The sequence below is a fragment of the Schistocerca gregaria genome, chromosome 3, assembly GCF_023897955.1.
Source record: "Schistocerca gregaria isolate iqSchGreg1 chromosome 3, iqSchGreg1.2, whole genome shotgun sequence".
NCBI lineage: Eukaryota > Metazoa > Arthropoda > Insecta > Orthoptera > Acrididae > Schistocerca > Schistocerca gregaria.
The window spans coordinates 20967373-20987997 of NC_064922.1; the positions used below are offsets into that span (position 1 = coordinate 20967373).

The following is a 20625-nucleotide window of genomic DNA, read 5'->3' on the forward strand; positions in this document are numbered from 1 at the left end:
TGGTCGTGTGTGTAGCTGTAGCTCAGTTGGCAGATCGTTCGCTTAGCGTGTGAACGGTCTGGGTTTCAAGCCCCGGCTCCTCCATGTTTTGTGGTCAGTGCATGGTAAGTGTTGGTCGCAGCGAACATAAACGCACGCAAGGAGTTGCAAAACCAGCGTCACAGACTGATATGATGTATACTGTCATAAGGAGAGCAAGATGTAAGTGTGGGGACCGGCTGTTATCGTGGTGTCATCGAGTGCAGATCTGTCTTAGGTATCACGGCTTAACGTCATTGAAGTCTAGAGGTGGACAACACGTTCGTCTTACTCAGAGCGGTGTCTGAACTCTATTTTCGACGTTATGCGTGCCACTTTCATTGTGGCCAACTACGATTCGATACAGAATGCACGAAACCTGAAAGACACCCTCACTGATACATAGAGAGTAGTGTTTGTCTGCGGAATAATGGGAGTGCAAGGGTCTGTGACGTTGATATGACTGTATGTAGCACTACTAGTTATCGGGGGGGTGGGCGTAGCTCAGATGGTAGAGCGCTCGCTTAGCGTGCGAGAGGTACTGGGATCGATACCCAGCGCCTCCAGAATTTTTAACACACCTACATGCGCACCTTGCGATGCAAGTGGAATAATTCCCAACCGGCAGAGGTGTGTAGGCAGATACAAGCGAACGATTAGCATCCACAATTGCGCCGATTTCACGTAAATCCCACTGCACGTTCCCATTCTTTGCGTGCAGTCGGCTGCTACTGGTGTTGCTGGTTGTGACTGCTGATAACAGATGCCGTAGCAATCAATTCATGGAGTGAGTTGTATGTTTTGCGATAGTCTGTCTCTGACAACGAAAGCACAGGTGATATAGGTGCGAACACAGGAAGCTTGCAGCCCCTCGCTGCCTGCAGACACAGGGCAGCCACACTAGAAGAGCGGCCTAAGCCGTAGGCGAAATGTGCTCATTCGCTTTGGCGCGACGTCGAACTATAAATAAGGCTGTCACTAGCGTGAGCGTTGCGTGAGCGTCGTGTAAAGTCGGAAAAGTCATCTGCATGGGTGATTGCCAAGTTTGGGGAGCGTTTCGTAGTACGATCAGTGCAAAGGGGAAGCGGAAACTTGTTGTGTCCCAGTGTTTTGCAGTTGGACGACAAGAGTTTGACACAGTAGCAAAGAGCGAGGCACTGAGTTGGCATGAACAATGGAGAGCACAATGGGGCTTGAGATGTGCTTGTTACCTCAGGTGCTGTGTGATTGTGGACAAGGAGTGAAATGGACCAATTTGTGACCGCCCTTTCAATTTAAGACGTTCAAAACAGACGGAATTTGCATTCGTAATACCAGAGCATCGAAACTACTTGGAACTCTTGTGTATATGAACGTGTCCGCGCCTTTGTATTCTGGTACCTTCGCCGCTACAAACCAACCAACCATCGTGTCCGTGCACATCAGAGTCGCAAAGAATGGAGAATAGCCAGGCTTGGTCGTGTGTGTAGCTGTAGCTCAGTTGGCAGATCGTTCGCTTAGCGTGTGAACGGTCTCGGTTTCAAGCCCCGGCTCCTCCATGTTTTGTGGTCAGTGCATGGTAAGTGTTGGTCGCAGCGAACATAAACGCACGCAAGAAGTTGCAAAACCAGCGTCACAGACTGATATGATGTATACTGTCATAAGGAGAACAAGATGTAAGTGTGGGGACCGGCTGTTATCGTGGTGTCATCGAGTGCAGATCTGTCTTAGGTATCACGGCTTAACGTCATTGAAGTCTAGAGGTGGACAACACGTTCGTCTTACTCAGAGCGGTGTCTGAACTCTATTTTCGACGTTATGCGTGCCACTTTCATTGTGGCCAACTACGATTCGATACAGAATGCACGAAACCTGAAAGACACCCTCACTGATACATAGAGAGTAGTGTTTGTCTGCGGAATAATGGGAGTGCAAGGGTCTGTGACGTTGATATGACTGTATGTAGCACTACTAGCTATCGGAGGGGGTGGGCGTAGCTCAGATGGTAGAGCGCTCGCTTAGCGTGCGAGAGGCACTGGGATCGATACCCAGCGCCTCCAGAATTTTTAACACACCTACATGCGCACCTTGCGATGCAAGTGGAATAATTCCCAACCGGCAGAGGTGTGTAGGCAGATACAAGCGAACGATTAGCATCCACAATTGCGCCGATTTCACGTAAATCCCACTGCACGTTCCCATTCTTTGCGTGCAGTCGGCTGCTACTGGTGTTGCTGGTTGTGACTGCTGATAACAGATGCCGTAGCAATCAATTCATGGAGTGAGTTGTATGTTTTGCGATAGTCTGTCTCTGACAACGAAAGCACAGGTGATATAGGTGCGAACACAGGAAGCTTGCAGCCCCTCGCTGCCTGCAGACACAGGGCAGCCACACTAGAAGAGCGGCCTAAGCCGTAGGCGAAATGTGCTCATTCGCTTTGGCGCGACGTCGAACTATAAATAAGGCTGTCACTAGCGTGAGCGTCGTGTAAAGTCGGAAAAGTCATCTGCATGGGTGATTGCCAAGTTTGGGGAGCGTTTCGTAGTACGATCAGTGCAAAGGGGAAGCGGAAACTTGTTGTGTCCCAGTGTTTTGCAGTTGGACGACAAGAGTTTGACACAGTAGCAAAGAGCGAGGCACTGAGTTGGCATGAACAATGGAGAGCACAATGGGGCTTGAGATGTGCTTGTTACCTCAGGTGCTGTGTGATTGTGGACAAGGAGTGAAATGGACCAATTTGTGACCGCCCTTTCAATTTAAGACGTTCAAAACAGACGGAATTTGCATTCGTAATACCAGAGCATCGAAACTACTTGGAACTCTTGTGTATATGAACGTGTCCGCGCCTTTGTATTCTGGTACCTTCGCCGCTACAAACCAACCAACCATCGTGTCCGTGCACATCAGAGTCGCAAAGAATGGAGAATAGCCAGGCTTGGTCGTGTGTGTAGCTGTAGCTCAGTTGGCAGATCGTTCGCTTAGCGTGTGAACGGTCTCGGTTTCAAGCCCCGGCTCCTCCATGTTTTGTGGTCAGTGCATGGTAAGTGTTGGTCGCAGCGAACATAAACGCACGCAAGAAGTTGCAAAACCAGCGTCACAGACTGATATGATGTATACTGTCATAAGGAGAGCAAGATGTAAGTGTGGGGACCGGCTGTTATCGTGGTGTCATCGAGTGCAGATCTGTCTTAGGTATCACGGCTTAACGTCATTGAAGTCTAGAGGTGGACAACACGTTCGTCTTACTCAGAGCGGTGTCTGAACTCTATTTTCGACGTTATGCGTGCCACTTTCATTGTGGCCAACTACGATTCGATACAGAATGCACGAAACCTGAAAGACACCCTCACTGATACATAGAGAGTAGAGTTTGTCTGTGGAATAATGGGAGTGCAAGGGTCTGTGACGTTGATATGACTGTATGTAGCACTACTAGTTATCGGGGGGGTGGGCGTAGCTCAGATGGTAGAGCGCTCGCTTAGCGTGCGAGAGGTACTGGGATCGATACCCAGCGCCTCCAGAATTTTTAACACACCTACATGCGCACCTTGCGATGCAAGTGGAATAATTCCCAACCGGCAGAGGTGTGTAGGCAGATACAAGCGAACGATTAGCATCCACAATTGCGCCGATTTCACGTAAATCCCACTGCACGTTCCCATTCTTTGCGTGCAGTCGGCTGCTACTGGTGTTGCTGGTTGTGACTGCTGATAACAGATGCCGTAGCAATCAATTCATGGAGTGAGTTGTATGTTTTGCGATAGTCTGTCTCTGACAACGAAAGCACAGGTGATATAGGTGCGAACACAGGAAGCTTGCAGCCCCTCGCTGCCTGCAGACACAGGGCAGCCACACTAGAAGAGCGGCCTAAGCCGTAGGCGAAATGTGCTCATTCGCTTTGGCGCGACGTCGAACTATAAATAAGGCTGACACTAGCGTGAGCGTCGTGTAAAGTCGGAAAAGTCATCTGCATGGGTGATTGCCAAGTTTGGGGAGCGTTTCGTAGTACGATCAGTGCAAAGGGGAAGCGGAAACTTGTTGTGTCCCAGTGTTTTGCAGTTGGACGACAAGAGTTTGACACAGTAGCAAAGAGCGAGGCACTGAGTTGGCATGAACAATGGAGAGCACAATGGGGCTTGAGATGTGCTTGTTACCTCAGGTGCTGTGTGATTGTGGACAAGGAGTGAAATGGACCAATTTGTGACCGCCCTTTCAATTTAAGACGTTCAAAACAGACGGAATTTGCATTCGTAATACCAGAGCATCGAAACTACTTGGAACTCTTGTGTATATGAACGTGTCCGCGCCTTTGTATTCTGGTACCTTCGCCGCTACAAACCAACCAACCATCGTGTCCGTGCACATCAGAGTCGCAAAGAATGGAGAATAGCCAGGCTTGGTCGTGTGTGTAGCTGTAGCTCAGTTGGCAGATCGTTCGCTTAGCGTGTGAACGGTCTGGGTTTCAAGCCCCGGCTCCTCCATGTTTTGTGGTCAGTGCATGGTAAGTGTTGGTCGCAGCGAACATAAACGCACGCAAGGAGTTGCAAAACCAGCGTCACAGACTGATATGATGTATACTGTCATAAGGAGAGCAAGATGTAAGTGTGGGGACCGGCTGTTATCGTGGTGTCATCGAGTGCAGATCTGTCTTAGGTATCAAGGCTTAACGTCATTGAAGTCTAGAGGTGGACAACACGTTCGTCTTACTCAGAGCGGTGTCTGAACTCTATTTTCGACGTTATGCGTGCCACTTTCATTGTGGCCAACTACGATTCGATACAGAATGCACGAAACCTGAAAGACACCCTCACTGATACATAGAGAGTAGTGTTTGTCTGCGGAATAATGGGAGTGCAAGGGTCTGTGACGTTGATATGACTGTATGTAGCACTACTAGTTATCGGGGGGGTGGGCGTAGCTCAGATGGTAGAGCGCTCGCTTAGCGTGCGAGAGGTACTGGGATCGATACCCAGCGCCTCCAGAATTTTTAACACACCTACATGCGCACCTTGCGATGCAAGTGGAATAATTCCCAACCGGCAGAGGTGTGTAGGCAGATACAAGCGAACGATTAGCATCCACAATTGCGCCGATTTCACGTAAATCCCACTGCACGTTCCCATTCTTTGCGTGCAGTCGGCTGCTACTGGTGTTGCTGGTTGTGACTGCTGATAACAGATGCCGTAGCAATCAATTCATGGAGTGAGTTGTATGTTTTGCGATAGTCTGTCTCTGACAACGAAAGCACAGGTGATATAGGTGCGAACACAGGAAGCTTGCAGCCCCTCGCTGCCTGCAGACACAGGGCAGCCACACTAGAAGAGCGGCCTAAGCCGTAGGCGAAATGTGCTCATTCGCTTTGGCGCGACGTCGAACTATAAATAAGGCTGTCACTAGCGTGAGCGTTGCGTGAGCGTCGTGTAAAGTCGGAAAAGTCATCTGCATGGGTGATTGCCAAGTTTGGGGAGCGTTTCGTAGTACGATCAGTGCAAAGGGGAAGCGGAAACTTGTTGTGTCCCAGTGTTTTGCAGTTGGACGACAAGAGTTTGACACAGTAGCAAAGAGCGAGGCACTGAGTTGGCATGAACAATGGAGAGCACAATGGGGCTTGAGATGTGCTTGTTACCTCAGGTGCTGTGTGATTGTGGACAAGGAGTGAAATGGACCAATTTGTGACCGCCCTTTCAATTTAAGACGTTCAAAACAGACGGAATTTGCATTCGTAATACCAGAGCATCGAAACTACTTGGAACTCTTCTGTATATGAACGTGTCCGCGCCTTTGTATTCTGGTACCTTCGCCGCTACAAACCAACCAACCATCGTGTCCGTGCACATCTGAGTCGCAAAGAATGGAGAATAGCCAGGCTTGGTCGTGTGTGTAGCTGTAGCTCAGTTGGCAGATCGTTCGCTTAGCGTGTGAACGGTCTCGGTTTCAAGCCCCGGCTCCTCCATGTTTTGTGGTCAGTGCATGGTAAGTGTTGGTCGCAGCGAACATAAACGCACGCAAGAAGTTGCAAAACCAGCGTCACAGACTGATATGATGTATACTGTCATAAGGAGAGCAAGATGTAAGTGTGGAGACCGGCTGTTATCGTGGTGTCATCGAGTGCAGATCTGTCTTAGGTATCACGGCTTAACGTCATTGAAGTCTAGAGGTGGACAACACGTTCGTCTTACTCAGAGCGGTGTCTGAACTCTATTTTCGACGTTATGCGTGCCACTTTCATTGTGGCCAACTACGATTCGATACAGAATGCACGAAACCTGAAAGACACCCTCACTGATACATAGAGAGTAGTGTTTGTCTGCGGAATAATGGGAGTGCAAGGGTCTGTGACGTTGATATGACTGTATGTAGCACTACTAGCTATCGGAGGGGGTGGGCGTAGCTCAGATGGTAGAGCGCTCGCTTAGCGTGCGAGAGGCACTGGGATCGATACCCAGCGCCTCCAGAATTTTTAACACACCTACATGCGCACCTTGCGATGCAAGTGGAATAATTCCCAACCGGCAGAGGTGTGTAGGCAGATACAAGCGAACGATTAGCATCCACAATTGCGCCGATTTCACGTAAATCCCACTGCACGTTCCCATTCTTTGCGTGCAGTCGGCTGCTACTGGTGTTGCTGGTTGTGACTGCTGATAACAGATGCCGTAGCAATCAATTCATGGAGTGAGTTGTATGTTTTGCGATAGTCTGTCTCTGACAACGAAAGCACAGGTGATATAGGTGCGAACACAGGAAGCTTGCAGCCCCTCGCTGCCTGCAGACACAGGGCAGCCACACTAGAAGAGCGGCCTAAGCCGTAGGCGAAATGTGCTCATTCGCTTTGGCGCGACGTCGAACTATAAATAAGGCTGTCACTAGCGTGAGCGTTGCGTGAGCGTCGTGTAAAGTCGGAAAAGTCATCTGCATGGGTGATTGCCAAGTTTGGGGAGCGTTTCGTAGTACGATCAGTGCAAAGGGGAAGCGGAAACTTGTTGTGTCCCAGTGTTTTGCAGTTGGACGACAAGAGTTTGACACAGTAGCAAAGAGCGAGGCACTGAGTTGGCATGAACAATGGAGAGCACAATGGGGCTTGAGATGTGCTTGTTACCTCAGGTGCTGTGTGATTGTGGACAAGGAGTGAAATGGACCAATTTGTGACCGCCCTTTCAATTTAAGACGTTCAAAACAGACGGAATTTGCATTCGTAATACCAGAGCATCGAAACTACTTGGAACTCTTGTGTATATGAACGTGTCCGCGCCTTTGTATTCTGGTACCTTCGCCGCTACAAACCAACCAACCATCGTGTCCGTGCACATCAGAGTCGCAAAGAATGGAGAATAGCCAGGCTTGGTCGTGTGTGTAGCTGTAGCTCAGTTGGCAGATCGTTCGCTTAGCGTGTGAACGGTCTCGGTTTCAAGCCCCGGCTCCTCCATGTTTTGTGGTCAGTGCATGGTAAGTGTTGGTCGCAGCGAACATAAACGCACGCAAGAAGTTGCAAAACCAGCGTCACAGACTGATATGATGTATACTGTCATAAGGAGAGCAAGATGTAAGTGTGGGGACTGGCTGTTATCGTGGTGTCATCGAGTGCAGATCTGTCTTAGGTATCACGGCTTAACGTCATTGAAGTCTAGAGGTGGACAACACGTTCGTCTTACTCAGAGCGGTGTCTGAACTCTATTTTCGACGTTATGCGTGCCACTTTCATTGTGGCCAACTACGATTCGATACAGAATGCACGAAACCTGAAAGACACCCTCACTGATACATAGAGAGTAGTGTTTGTCTGCGGAATAATGGGAGTGCAAGGGTCTGTGACGTTGATATGACTGTATGTAGCACTACTAGCTATCGGGGGTGGTGGGCGTAGCTCAGATGGTAAAGCGCTCGCTTAGCGTGCGAGAGGTACTGGGATCGATACCCAGCGCCTCCAGAATTTTTAACACACCTACATGCGCACCTTGCGATGCAAGTGGAATAATTCCCAACCGGCAGAGGTGTGTAGGCAGATACAAGCGAACGATTAGCATCCACAATTGCGCCGATTTCACGTAAATCCCACTGCACGTTCCCATTCTTTGCGTGCAGTCGGCTGCTACTGGTGTTGCTGGTTGTGACTGCTGATAACAGATGCCGTAGCAATCAATTCATGGAGTGAGTTGTATGTTTTGCGATAGTCTGTCTCTGACAACGAAAGCACAGGTGATATAGGTGCGAACACAGGAAGCTTGCAGCCCCTCGCTGCCTGCAGACACAGGGCAGCCACACTAGAAGAGCGGCCTAAGCCGTAGGCGAAATGTGCTCATTCGCTTTGGCGCGACGTCGAACTATAAATAAGGCTGTCACTAGCGTGAGCGTTGCGTGAGCGTCGTGTAAAGTCGGAAAAGTCATCTGCATGGGTGATTGCCAAGTTTGGGGAGCGTTTCGTAGTACGATCAGTGCAAAGGGGAAGCGGAAACTTGTTGAGTCCCAGTGTTTTGCAGTTGGACGACAAGAGTTTGACACAGTAGCAAAGAGCGAGGCACTGAGTTGGCATGAACAATGGAGAGCACAATGGGGCTTGAGATGTGCTTGTTACCTCAGGTGCTGTGTGATTGTGGACAAGGAGTCAAATGGACCAATTTGTGACCGCCCTTTCAATTTAAGACGTTCAAAACAGACGGAATTTGCATTCGTAATACCAGAGCATCGAAACTACTTGGAACTCTTGTGTATATGAACGTGTCCGCGCCTTTGTATTCTGGTACCTTCGCCGCTACAAACCAACCAACCATCGTGTCCGTGCACATCAGAGTCGCAAAGAATGGAGAATAGCCAGGCTTGGTCGTGTGTGTAGCTGTAGCTCAGTTGGCAGATCGTTCGCTTAGCGTGTGAACGGTCTGGGTTTCAAGCCCCGGCTCCTCCATGTTTTGTGGTCAGTGCATGGTAAGTGTTGGTCGCAGCGAACATAAACGCACGCAAGGAGTTGCAAAACCAGCGTCACAGACTGATATGATGTATACTGTCATAAGGAGAGCAAGATGTAAGTGTGGGGACCGGCTGTTATCGTGGTGTCATCGAGTGCAGATCTGTCTTAGGTATCACGGCTTAACGTCATTGAAGTCTAGAGGTGGACAACACGTTCGTCTTACTCAGAGCGGTGTCTGAACTCTATTTTCGACGTTATGCGTGCCACTTTCATTGTGGCCAACTACGATTCGATACAGAATGCACGAAACCTGAAAGACACCCTCACTGATACATAGAGAGTAGTGTTTGTCTGCGGAATAATGGGAGTGCAAGGGTCTGTGACGTTGATATGACTGTATGTAGCACTACTAGTTATCGGGGGGGTGGGCGTAGCTCAGATGGTAGAGCGCTCGCTTAGCGTGCGAGAGGTACTGGGATCGATACCCAGCGCCTCCAGAATTTTTAACACACCTACATGCGCACCTTGCGATGCAAGTGGAATAATTCCCAACCGGCAGAGGTGTGTAGGCAGATACAAGCGAACGATTAGCATCCACAATTGCGCCGATTTCACGTAAATCCCACTGCACGTTCCCATTCTTTGCGTGCAGTCGGCTGCTACTGGTGTTGCTGGTTGTGACTGCTGATAACAGATGCCGTAGCAATCAATTCATGGAGTGAGTTGTATGTTTTGCGATAGTCTGTCTCTGACAACGAAAGCACAGGTGATATAGGTGCGAACACAGGAAGCTTGCAGCCCCTCGCTGCCTGCAGACACAGGGCAGCCACACTAGAAGAGCGGCCTAAGCCGTAGGCGAAATGTGCTCATTCGCTTTGGCGCGACGTCGAACTATAAATAAGGCTGTCACTAGCGTGAGCGTTGCGTGAGCGTCGTGTAAAGTCGGAAAAGTCATCTGCATGGGTGATTGCCAAGTTTGGGGAGCGTTTCGTAGTACGATCAGTGCAAAGGGGAAGCGGAAACTTGTTGTGTCCCAGTGTTTTGCAGTTGGACGACAAGAGTTTGACACAGTAGCAAAGAGCGAGGCACTGAGTTGGCATGAACAATGGAGAGCACAATGGGGCTTGAGATGTGCTTGTTACCTCAGGTGCTGTGTGATTGTGGACAAGGAGTCAAATGGACCAATTTGTGACCGCCCTTTCAATTTAAGACGTTCAAAACAGACGGAATTTGCATTCGTAATACCAGAGCATCGAAACTACTTGGAACTCTTGTGTATATGAACGTGTCCGCGCCTTTGTATTCTGGTACCTTCGCCGCTACAAACCAACCAACCATCGTGTCCGTGCACATCAGAGTCGCAAAGAATGGAGAATAGCCAGGCTTGGTCGTGTGTGTAGCTGTAGCTCAGTTGGCAGATCGTTCGCTTAGCGTGTGAACGGTCTGGGTTTCAAGCCCCGGCTCCTCCATGTTTTGTGGTCAGTGCATGGTAAGTGTTGGTCGCAGCGAACATAAACGCACGCAAGGAGTTGCAAAACCAGCGTCACAGACTGATATGATGTATACTGTCATAAGGAGAGCAAGATGTAAGTGTGGGGACCGGCTGTTATCGTGGTGTCATCGAGTGCAGATCTGTCTTAGGTATCACGGCTTAACGTCATTGAAGTCTAGAGGTGGACAACACGTTCGTCTTACTCAGAGCGGTGTCTGAACTCTATTTTCGACGTTATGCGTGCCACTTTCATTGTGGCCAACTACGATTCGATACAGAATGCACGAAACCTGAAAGACACCCTCACTGATACATAGAGAGTAGTGTTTGTCTGCGGAATAATGGGAGTGCAAGGGTCTGTGACGTTGATATGACTGTATGTAGCACTACTAGTTATCGGGGGGGTGGGCGTAGCTCAGATGGTAGAGCGCTCGCTTAGCGTGCGAGAGGTACTGGGATCGATACCCAGCGCCTCCAGAATTTTTAACACACCTACATGCGCACCTTGCGATGCAAGTGGAATAATTCCCAACCGGCAGAGGTGTGTAGGCAGATACAAGCGAACGATTAGCATCCACAATTGCGCCGATTTCACGTAAATCCCACTGCACGTTCCCATTCTTTGCGTGCAGTCGGCTGCTACTGGTGTTGCTGGTTGTGACTGCTGATAACAGATGCCGTAGCAATCAATTCATGGAGTGAGTTGTATGTTTTGCGATAGTCTGTCTCTGACAACGAAAGCACAGGTGATATAGGTGCGAACACAGGAAGCTTGCAGCCCCTCGCTGCCTGCAGACACAGGGCAGCCACACTAGAAGAGCGGCCTAAGCCGTAGGCGAAATGTGCTCATTCGCTTTGGCGCGACGTCGAACTATAAATAAGGCTGTCACTAGCGTGAGCGTTGCGTGAGCGTCGTGTAAAGTCGGAAAAGTCATCTGCATGGGTGATTGCCAAGTTTGGGGAGCGTTTCGTAGTACGATCAGTGCAAAGGGGAAGCGGAAACTTGTTGTGTCCCAGTGTTTTGCAGTTGGACGACAAGAGTTTGACACAGTAGCAAAGAGCGAGGCACTGAGTTGGCATGAACAATGGAGAGCACAATGGGGCTTGAGATGTGCTTGTTACCTCAGGTGCTGTGTGATTGTGGACAAGGAGTGAAATGGACCAATTTGTGACCGCCCTTTCAATTTAAGACGTTCAAAACAGACGGAATTTGCATTCGTAATACCAGAGCATCGAAACTACTTGGAACTCTTGTGTATATGAACGTGTCCGCGCCTTTGTATTCTGGTACCTTCGCCGCTACAAACCAACCAACCATCGTGTCCGTGCACATCAGAGTCGCAAAGAATGGAGAATAGCCAGGCTTGGTCGTGTGTGTAGCTGTAGCTCAGTTGGCAGATCGTTCGCTTAGCGTGTGAACGGTCTGGGTTTCAAGCCCCGGCTCCTCCATGTTTTGTGGTCAGTGCATGGTAAGTGTTGGTCGCAGCGAACATAAACGCACGCAAGGAGTTGCAAAACCAGCGTCACAGACTGATATGATGTATACTGTCATAAGGAGAGCAAGATGTAAGTGTGGGGACCGGCTGTTATCGTGGTGTCATCGAGTGCAGATCTGTCTTAGGTATCACGGCTTAACGTCATTGAAGTCTAGAGGTGGACAACACGTTCGTCTTACTCAGAGCGGTGTCTGAACTCTATTTTCGACGTTATGCGTGCCACTTTCATTGTGGCCAACTACGATTCGATACAGAATGCACGAAACCTGAAAGACACCCTCACTGATACATAGAGAGTAGTGTTTGTCTGCGGAATAATGGGAGTGCAAGGGTCTGTGACGTTGATATGACTGTATGTAGCACTACTAGTTATCGGGGGGGTGGGCGTAGCTCAGATGGTAGAGCGCTCGCTTAGCGTGCGAGAGGTACTGGGATCGATACCCAGCGCCTCCAGAATTTTTAACACACCTACATGCGCACCTTGCGATGCAAGTGGAATAATTCCCAACCGGCAGAGGTGTGTAGGCAGATACAAGCGAACGATTAGCATCCACAATTGCGCCGATTTCACGTAAATCCCACTGCACGTTCCCATTCTTTGCGTGCAGTCGGCTGCTACTGGTGTTGCTGGTTGTGACTGCTGATAACAGATGCCGTAGCAATCAATTCATGGAGTGAGTTGTATGTTTTGCGATAGTCTGTCTCTGACAACGAAAGCACAGGTGATATAGGTGCGAACACAGGAAGCTTGCAGCCCCTCGCTGCCTGCAGACACAGGGCAGCCACACTAGAAGAGCGGCCTAAGCCGTAGGCGAAATGTGCTCATTCGCTTTGGCGCGACGTCGAACTATAAATAAGGCTGTCACTAGCGTGAGCGTTGCGTGAGCGTCGTGTAAAGTCGGAAAAGTCATCTGCATGGGTGATTGCCAAGTTTGGGGAGCGTTTCGTAGTACGATCAGTGCAAAGGGGAAGCGGAAACTTGTTGTGTCCCAGTGTTTTGCAGTTGGACGACAAGAGTTTGACACAGTACCAAAGAGCGAGGCACTGAGTTGGCATGAACAATGGAGAGCACAATGGGGCTTGAGATGTGCTTGTTACCTCAGGTGCTGTGTGATTGTGGACAAGGAGTGAAATGGACCAATTTGTGACCGCCCTTTCAATTTAAGACGTTCAAAACAGACGGAATTTGCATTCGTAATACCAGAGCATCGAAACTACTTGGAACTCTTGTGTATATGAACGTGTCCGCGCCTTTGTATTCTGGTACCTTCGCCGCTACAAACCAACCAACCATCGTGTCCGTGCACATCAGAGTCGCAAAGAATGGAGAATAGCCAGGCTTGGTCGTGTGTGTAGCTGTAGCTCAGTTGGCAGATCGTTCGCTTAGCGTGTGAACGGTCTCGGTTTCAAGCCCCGGCTCCTCCATGTTTTGTGGTCAGTGCATGGTAAGTGTTGGTCGCAGCGAACATAAACGCACGCAAGAAGTTGCAAAACCAGCGTCACAGACTGATATGATGTATACTGTCATAAGGAGAGCAAGATGTAAGTGTGGGGACCGGCTGTTATCGTGGTGTCATCGAGTGCAGATCTGTCTTAGGTATCACGGCTTAACGTCATTGAAGTCTAGAGGTGGACAACACGTTCGTCTTACTCAGAGCGGTGTCTGAACTCTATTTTCGACGTTATGCGTGCCACTTTCATTGTGGCCAACTACGATTCGATACAGAATGCACGAAACCTGAAAGACACCCTCACTGATACATAGAGAGTAGTGTTTGTCTGCGGAATAATGGGAGTGCAAGGGTCTGTGACGTTGATATGACTGTATGTAGCACTACTAGCTATCGGGGGGGGTGGGCGTAGCTGAGATGGTAGAGCGCTCGCTTAGCGTGCGAGAGGTACTGGGATCGATACCCAGCGCCTCCAGAATTTTTAACACACCTACATGCGCACCTTGCGATGCAAGTGGAATAATTCCCAACCGGCAGAGGTGTGTAGGCAGATACAAGCGAACGATTAGCATCCACAATTGCGCCGATTTCACGTAAATCCCACTGCACGTTCCCATTCTTTGCGTGCAGTCGGCTGCTACTGGTGTTGCTGGTTGTGACTGCTGATAACAGATGCCGTAGCAATCAATTCATGGAGTGAGTTGTATGTTTTGCGATAGTCTGTCTCTGACAACGAAAGCACAGGTGATATAGGTGCGAACACAGGAAGCTTGCAGCCCCTCGCTGCCTGCAGACACAGGGCAGCCACACTAGAAGAGCGGCCTAAGCCGTAGGCGAAATGTGCTCATTCGCTTTGGCGCGACGTCGAACTATAAATAAGGCTGTCACTAGCGTGAGCGTCGTGTAAAGTCGGAAAAGTCATCTGCATGGGTGATTGCCAAGTTTGGGGAGCGTTTCGTAGTACGATCAGTGCAAAGGGGAAGCGGAAACTTGTTGAGTCCCAGTGTTTTGCAGTTGGACGACAAGAGTTTGACACAGTAGCAAAGAGCGAGGCACTGAGTTGGCATGAACAATGGAGAGCACAATGGGGCTTGAGATGTGCTTGTTACCTCAGGTGCTGTGTGATTGTGGACAAGGAGTGAAATGGACCAATTTGTGACCGCCCTTTCAATTTAAGACGTTCAAAACAGACGGAATTTGCATTCGTAATACCAGAGCATCGAAACTACTTGGAACTCTTGTGTATATGAACGTGTCCGCGCCTTTGTATTCTGGTACCTTCGCCGCTACAAACCAACCAACCATCGTGTCCGTGCACATCAGAGTCGCAAAGAATGGAGAATAGCCAGGCTTGGTCGTGTGTGTAGCTGTAGCTCAGTTGGCAGATCGTTCGCTTAGCGTGTGAACGGTCTGGGTTTCAAGCCCCGGCTCCTCCATGTTTTGTGGTCAGTGCATGGTAAGTGTTGGTCGCAGCGAACATAAACGCACGCAAGGAGTTGCAAAACCAGCGTCACAGACTGATATGATGTATACTGTCATAAGGAGAGCAAGATGTAAGTGTGGGGACCGGCTGTTATCGTGGTGTCATCGAGTGCAGATCTGTCTTAGGTATCACGGCTTAACGTCATTGAAGTCTAGAGGTGGACAACACGTTCGTCTTACTCAGAGCGGTGTCTGAACTCTATTTTCGACGTTATGCGTGCCACTTTCATTGTGGCCAACTACGATTCGATACAGAATGCACGAAACCTGAAAGACACCCTCACTGATACATAGAGAGTAGTGTTTGTCTGCGGAATAATGGGAGTGCAAGGGTCTGTGACGTTGATATGACTGTATGTAGCACTACAAGTTATCGGGGGGGTGGGCGTAGCTCAGATGGTAGAGCGCTCGCTTAGCGTGCGAGAGGTACTGGGATCGATACCCAGCGCCTCCAGAATTTTTAACACACCTACATGCGCACCTTGCGATGCAAGTGGAATAATTCCCAACCGGCAGAGGTGTGTAGGCAGATACAAGCGAACGATTAGCATCCACAATTGCGCCGATTTCACGTAAATCCCACTGCACGTTCCCATTCTTTGCGTGCAGTCGGCTGCTACTGGTGTTGCTGGTTGTGACTGCTGATAACAGATGCCGTAGCAATCAATTCATGGAGTGAGTTGTATGTTTTGCGATAGTCTGTCTCTGACAACGAAAGCACAGGTGATATAGGTGCGAACACAGGAAGCTTGCAGCCCCTCGCTGCCTGCAGACACAGGGCAGCCACACTAGAAGAGCGGCCTAAGCCGTAGGCGAAATGTGCTCATTCGCTTTGGCGCGACGTCGAACTATAAATAAGGCTGTCACTAGCGTGAGCGTTGCGTGAGCGTCGTGTAAAGTCGGAAAAGTCATCTGCATGGGTGATTGCCAAGTTTGGGGAGCGTTTCGTAGTACGATCAGTGCAAAGGGGAAGCGGAAACTTGTTGTGTCCCAGTGTTTTGCAGTTGGACGACAAGAGTTTGACACAGTACCAAAGAGCGAGGCACTGAGTTGGCATGAACAATGGAGAGCACAATGGGGCTTGAGATGTGCTTGTTACCTCAGGTGCTGTGTGATTGTGGACAAGGAGTGAAATGGACCAATTTGTGACCGCCCTTTCAATTTAAGACGTTCAAAACAGACGGAATTTGCATTCGTAATACCAGAGCATCGAAACTACTTGGAACCCTTGTGTATATGAACGTGTCCGCGCCTTTGTATTCTGGTACCTTCGCCGCTACAAACCAACCAACCATCGTGTCCGTGCACATCAGAGTCGCAAAGAATGGAGAATAGCCAGGCTTGGTCGTGTGTGTAGCTGTAGCTCAGTTGGCAGATCGTTCGCTTAGCGTGTGAACGGTCTCGGTTTCAAGCCCCGGCTCCTCCATGTTTTGTGGTCAGTGCATGGTAAGTGTTGGTCGCAGCGAACATAAACGCACGCAAGAAGTTGCAAAACCAGCGTCACAGACTGATATGATGTATACTGTCATAAGGAGAGCAAGATGTAAGTGTGGGGACCGGCTGTTATCGTGGTGTCATCGAGTGCAGATCTGTCTTAGGTATCACGGCTTAACGTCATTGAAGTCTAGAGGTGGACAACACGTTCGTCTTACTCAGAGCGGTGTCTGAACTCTATTTTCGACGTTATGCGTGCCACTTTCATTGTGGCCAACTACGATTCGATACAGAATGCACGAAACCTGAAAGACACCCTCAATGATACATAGAGAGTAGTGTTTGTCTGCGGAATAATGGGAGTGCAAGGGTCTGTGACGTTGATATGACTGTATGTAGCACTACTAGCTATCGGAGGGGGTGGGCGTAGCTCAGATGGTAGAGCGCTCGCTTAGCGTGCGAGAGGTACTGGGATCGATACCCAGCGCCTCCAGAATTTTTAACACACCTACATGCGCACCTTGCGATGCAAGTGGAATAATTCCCAACCGGCAGAGGTGTGTAGGCAGATACAAGCGAACGATTAGCATCCACAATTGCGCCGATTTCACGTAAATCCCACTGCACGTTCCCATTCTTTGCGTGCAGTCGGCTGCTACTGGTGTTGCTGGTTGTGACTGCTGATAACAGATGCCGTAGCAATCAATTCATGGAGTGAGTTGTATGTTTTGCGATAGTCTGTCTCTGACAACGAAAGCACAGGTGATATAGGTGCGAACACAGGAAGCTTGCAGCCCCTCGCTGCCTGCAGACACAGGGCAGCCACACTAGAAGAGCGGCCTAAGCCGTAGGCGAAATGTGCTCATTCGCTTTGGCGCGACGTCGAACTATAAATAAGGCTGTCACTAGCGTGAGCGTCGTGTAAAGTCGGAAAAGTCATCTGCATGGGTGATTGCCAAGTTTGGGGAGCGTTTCGTAGTACGATCAGTGCAAAGGGGAAGCGGAAACTTGTTGAGTCCCAGTGTTTTGCAGTTGGACGACAAGAGTTTGACACAGTAGCAAAGAGCGAGGCACTGAGTTGGCATGAACAATGGAGAGCACAATGGGGCTTGAGATGTGCTTGTTACCTCAGGTGCTGTGTGATTGTGGACAAGGAGTGAAATGGACCAATTTGTGACCGCCCTTTCAATTTAAGACGTTCAAAACAGACGGAATTTGCATTCGTAATACCAGAGCATCGAAACTACTTGGAACTCTTGTGTATATGAACGTGTCCGCGCCTTTGTATTCTGGTACCTTCGCCGCTACAAACCAACCAACCATCGTGTCCGTGCACATCAGAGTCGCAAAGAATGGAGAATAGCCAGGCTTGGTCGTGTGTGTAGCTGTAGCTCAGTTGGCAGATCGTTCGCTTAGCGTGTGAACGGTCTGGGTTTCAAGCCCCGGCTCCTCCATGTTTTGTGGTCAGTGCATGGTAAGTGTTGGTCGCAGCGAACATAAACGCACGCAAGGAGTTGCAAAACCAGCGTCACAGACTGATATGATGTATACTGTCATAAGGAGAGCAAGATGTAAGTGTGGGGACCGGCTGTTATCGTGGTGTCATCGAGTGCAGATCTGTCTTAGGTATCACGGCTTAACGTCATTGAAGTCTAGAGGTGGACAACACGTTCGTCTTACTCAGAGCGGTGTCTGAACTCTATTTTCGACGTTATGCGTGCCACTTTCATTGTGGCCAACTACGATTCGATACAGAATGCACGAAACCTGAAAGACACCCTCACTGATACATAGAGAGTAGTGTTTGTCTGCGGAATAATGGGAGTGCAAGGGTCTGTGACGTTGATATGACTGTATGTAGCACTACTAGTTATCGGGGGGGTGGGCGTAGCTCAGATGGTAGAGCGCTCGCTTAGCGTGCGAGAGGTACTGGGATCGATACCCAGCGCCTCCAGAATTTTTAACACACCTACATGCGCACCTTGCGATGCAAGTGGAATAATTCCCAACCGGCAGAGGTGTGTAGGCAGATACAAGCGAACGATTAGCATCCACAATTGCGCCGATTTCACGTAAATCCCACTGCACGTTCCCATTCTTTGCGTGCAGTCGGCTGCTACTGGTGTTGCTGGTTGTGACTGCTGATAACAGATGCCGTAGCAATCAATTCATGGAGTGAGTTGTATGTTTTGCGATAGTCTGTCTCTGACAACGAAAGCACAGGTGATATAGGTGCGAACACAGGAAGCTTGCAGCCCCTCGCTGCCTGCAGACACAGGGCAGCCACACTAGAAGAGCGGCCTAAGCCGTAGGCGAAATGTGCTCATTCGCTTTGGCGCGACGTCGAACTATAAATAAGGCTGTCACTAGCGTGAGCGTTGCGTGAGCGTCGTGTAAAGTCGGAAAAGTCATCTGCATGGGTGATTGCCAAGTTTGGGGAGCGTTTCGTAGTACGATCAGTGCAAAGGGGAAGCGGAAACTTGTTGTGTCCCAGTGTTTTGCAGTTGGACGACAAGAGTTTGACACAGTAGCAAAGAGCGAGGCACTGAGTTGGCATGAACAATGGAGAGCACAATGGGGCTTGAGATGTGCTTGTTACCTCAGGTGCTGTGTGATTGTGGACAAGGAGTGAAATGGACCAATTTGTGACCGCCCTTTCAATTTAAGACGTTCAAAACAGACGGAATTTGCATTCGTAATACCAGAGCATCGAAACTACTTGGAACCCTTGTGTATATGAACGTGTCCGCGCCTTTGTATTCTGGTACCTTCGCCGCTACAAACCAACCAACCATCGTGTCCGTGCACATCAGAGTCGCAAAGAATGGAGAATAGCCAGGCTTGGTCGTGTGTGTAGCTGTAGCTCAGTTGGCAGATCGTTCGCTTAGCGTGTGAACGGTCTCGGTATCAAGCCCCGGCTCCTCCATGTTTTGTGGTCAGTGCATGGTAAGTGTTGGTCGCAGCGAACATAAACGCACGCAAGAAGTTGCAAAACCAGCGTCACAGACTGATATGATGTATACTGTCATAAGGAGAGCAAGATGTAAGTGTGGGGACCGGCTGTTATCGTGGTGTCATCGAGTGCAGATCTGTCTTAGGTATCACGGCTTAACGTCATTGAAGTCTAGAGGTGGACAACACGTTCGTCTTACTCAGAGCGGTGTCTGAACTCTATTTTCGACGTTATGCGTGCCACTTTCATTGTGGCCAACTACGATTCGATACAGAATGCACGAAACCTGAAAGACACCCTCAATGATACATAGAGAGTAGTGTTTGTCTGCGGAATAATGGGAGTGCAAGGGTCTGTGACGTTGATATGACTGTATGTAGCACTACTAGCTATCGGAGGGGGTGGGCGTAGCTCAGATGGTAGAGCGCTCGCTTAGCGTGCGAGAGGTACTGGGATCGATACCCAGCGCCTCCAGAATTTTTAACACACCTACATGCGCACCTTGCGATGCATGTGGAATAATTCCCAACCGGCAGAGGTGTGTAGGCAGATACAAGCGAACGATTAGCATCCACAATTGCGCCGATTTCACGTAAATCCCACTGCACGTTCCCATTCTTTGCGTGCAGTCGGCTGCTACTGGTGTTGCTGGTTGTGACTGCTGATAACAGATGCCGTAGCAATCAATTCATGGAGTGAGTTGTATGTTTTGCGATAGTCTGTCTCTGACAACGAAAGCACAGGTGATATAGGTGCGAACACAGGAAGCTTGCAGCCCCTCGCTGCCTGCAGACACAGGGCAGCCACACTAGAAGAGCGGCCTAAGCCGTAGGCGAAATGTGCTCATTCGCTTTGGCGCGACGTCGAACTATAAATAAGGCTGTCACTAGCGTGAGCGTTGCGTGAGCGTCGTGTAAAGTCGGAAAAGTCATCTGCATGGGTGATTGCCAAGTTTGGGGAGCGTTTCGTAGTACGATCAGTGCAAAGGGGAAGCGGAAACTTGTTGTGTCCCAGTGTTTTGCAGTTGGACGACAAGAGTTTGACACAGTAGCAAAGAGCGAGGCACTGAGTTGGCATGAACAATGGAGAGCACAATGGGGCTTGAGATGTGCTTGTTACCTCAGGTGCTGTGTGATTGTGGACAAGGAGTGAAATGGACCAATTTGTGACCGCCCTTTCAATTTAAGACGTTCAAAACAGACGGAATTTGCATTCGTAATACCAGAGCATCGAAACTACTTGGAACCCTTGTGTATATGAACGTGTCCGCGCCTTTGTATTCTGGTACCTTCGCCGCTACAAACCAACCAACCATCGTGTCCGTGCACATCAGAGTCGCAAAGAATGGAGAATAGCCAGGCTTGGTCGTGTGTGTAGCTGTAGCTCAGTTGGCAGATCGTTCGCTTAGCGTGTGAAC

The 20625-nt window shown here is 49.5% G+C and overlaps 12 non-coding genes across 12 annotated transcripts; all 12 read left to right on the plus strand.

Annotated features, from left to right (window-relative positions):
• The first annotated feature begins 510 nt into the window (after positions 1-510).
• Trnaa-agc (transfer RNA alanine (anticodon AGC)) lies at positions 511-584 on the plus strand. The gene has a single exon. It is a non-coding gene; the product is annotated as a tRNA-Ala (tRNA).
• Positions 585-1983: 1399 nt separating this feature from the next.
• Trnaa-agc (transfer RNA alanine (anticodon AGC)) lies at positions 1984-2057 on the plus strand. The gene has a single exon. It is a non-coding gene; the product is annotated as a tRNA-Ala (tRNA).
• Positions 2058-3444: 1387 nt separating this feature from the next.
• Positions 3445-3518, plus strand: Trnaa-agc (transfer RNA alanine (anticodon AGC)). Its single transcript has one exon. It is a non-coding gene; the product is annotated as a tRNA-Ala (tRNA).
• Positions 3519-4905: 1387 nt separating this feature from the next.
• Positions 4906-4979, plus strand: Trnaa-agc (transfer RNA alanine (anticodon AGC)). Its single transcript has one exon. It is a non-coding gene; the product is annotated as a tRNA-Ala (tRNA).
• Positions 4980-6378: 1399 nt separating this feature from the next.
• On the plus strand, positions 6379-6452 carry Trnaa-agc (transfer RNA alanine (anticodon AGC)). Its single transcript has one exon. It is a non-coding gene; the product is annotated as a tRNA-Ala (tRNA).
• Positions 6453-9323: 2871 nt separating this feature from the next.
• On the plus strand, positions 9324-9397 carry Trnaa-agc (transfer RNA alanine (anticodon AGC)). Its single transcript has one exon. It is a non-coding gene; the product is annotated as a tRNA-Ala (tRNA).
• Positions 9398-10795: 1398 nt separating this feature from the next.
• Trnaa-agc (transfer RNA alanine (anticodon AGC)) lies at positions 10796-10869 on the plus strand. Its single transcript has one exon. It is a non-coding gene; the product is annotated as a tRNA-Ala (tRNA).
• A 1398-nt stretch (positions 10870-12267) lies between these two features.
• Positions 12268-12341, plus strand: Trnaa-agc (transfer RNA alanine (anticodon AGC)). The gene has a single exon. It is a non-coding gene; the product is annotated as a tRNA-Ala (tRNA).
• A 2860-nt stretch (positions 12342-15201) lies between these two features.
• On the plus strand, positions 15202-15275 carry Trnaa-agc (transfer RNA alanine (anticodon AGC)). The gene has a single exon. It is a non-coding gene; the product is annotated as a tRNA-Ala (tRNA).
• A 1399-nt stretch (positions 15276-16674) lies between these two features.
• On the plus strand, positions 16675-16748 carry Trnaa-agc (transfer RNA alanine (anticodon AGC)). The gene has a single exon. It is a non-coding gene; the product is annotated as a tRNA-Ala (tRNA).
• Positions 16749-18135: 1387 nt separating this feature from the next.
• Positions 18136-18209, plus strand: Trnaa-agc (transfer RNA alanine (anticodon AGC)). The gene has a single exon. It is a non-coding gene; the product is annotated as a tRNA-Ala (tRNA).
• A 1399-nt stretch (positions 18210-19608) lies between these two features.
• Trnaa-agc (transfer RNA alanine (anticodon AGC)) lies at positions 19609-19682 on the plus strand. The gene has a single exon. It is a non-coding gene; the product is annotated as a tRNA-Ala (tRNA).
• The last annotated feature ends 943 nt before the right edge of the window (positions 19683-20625 follow it).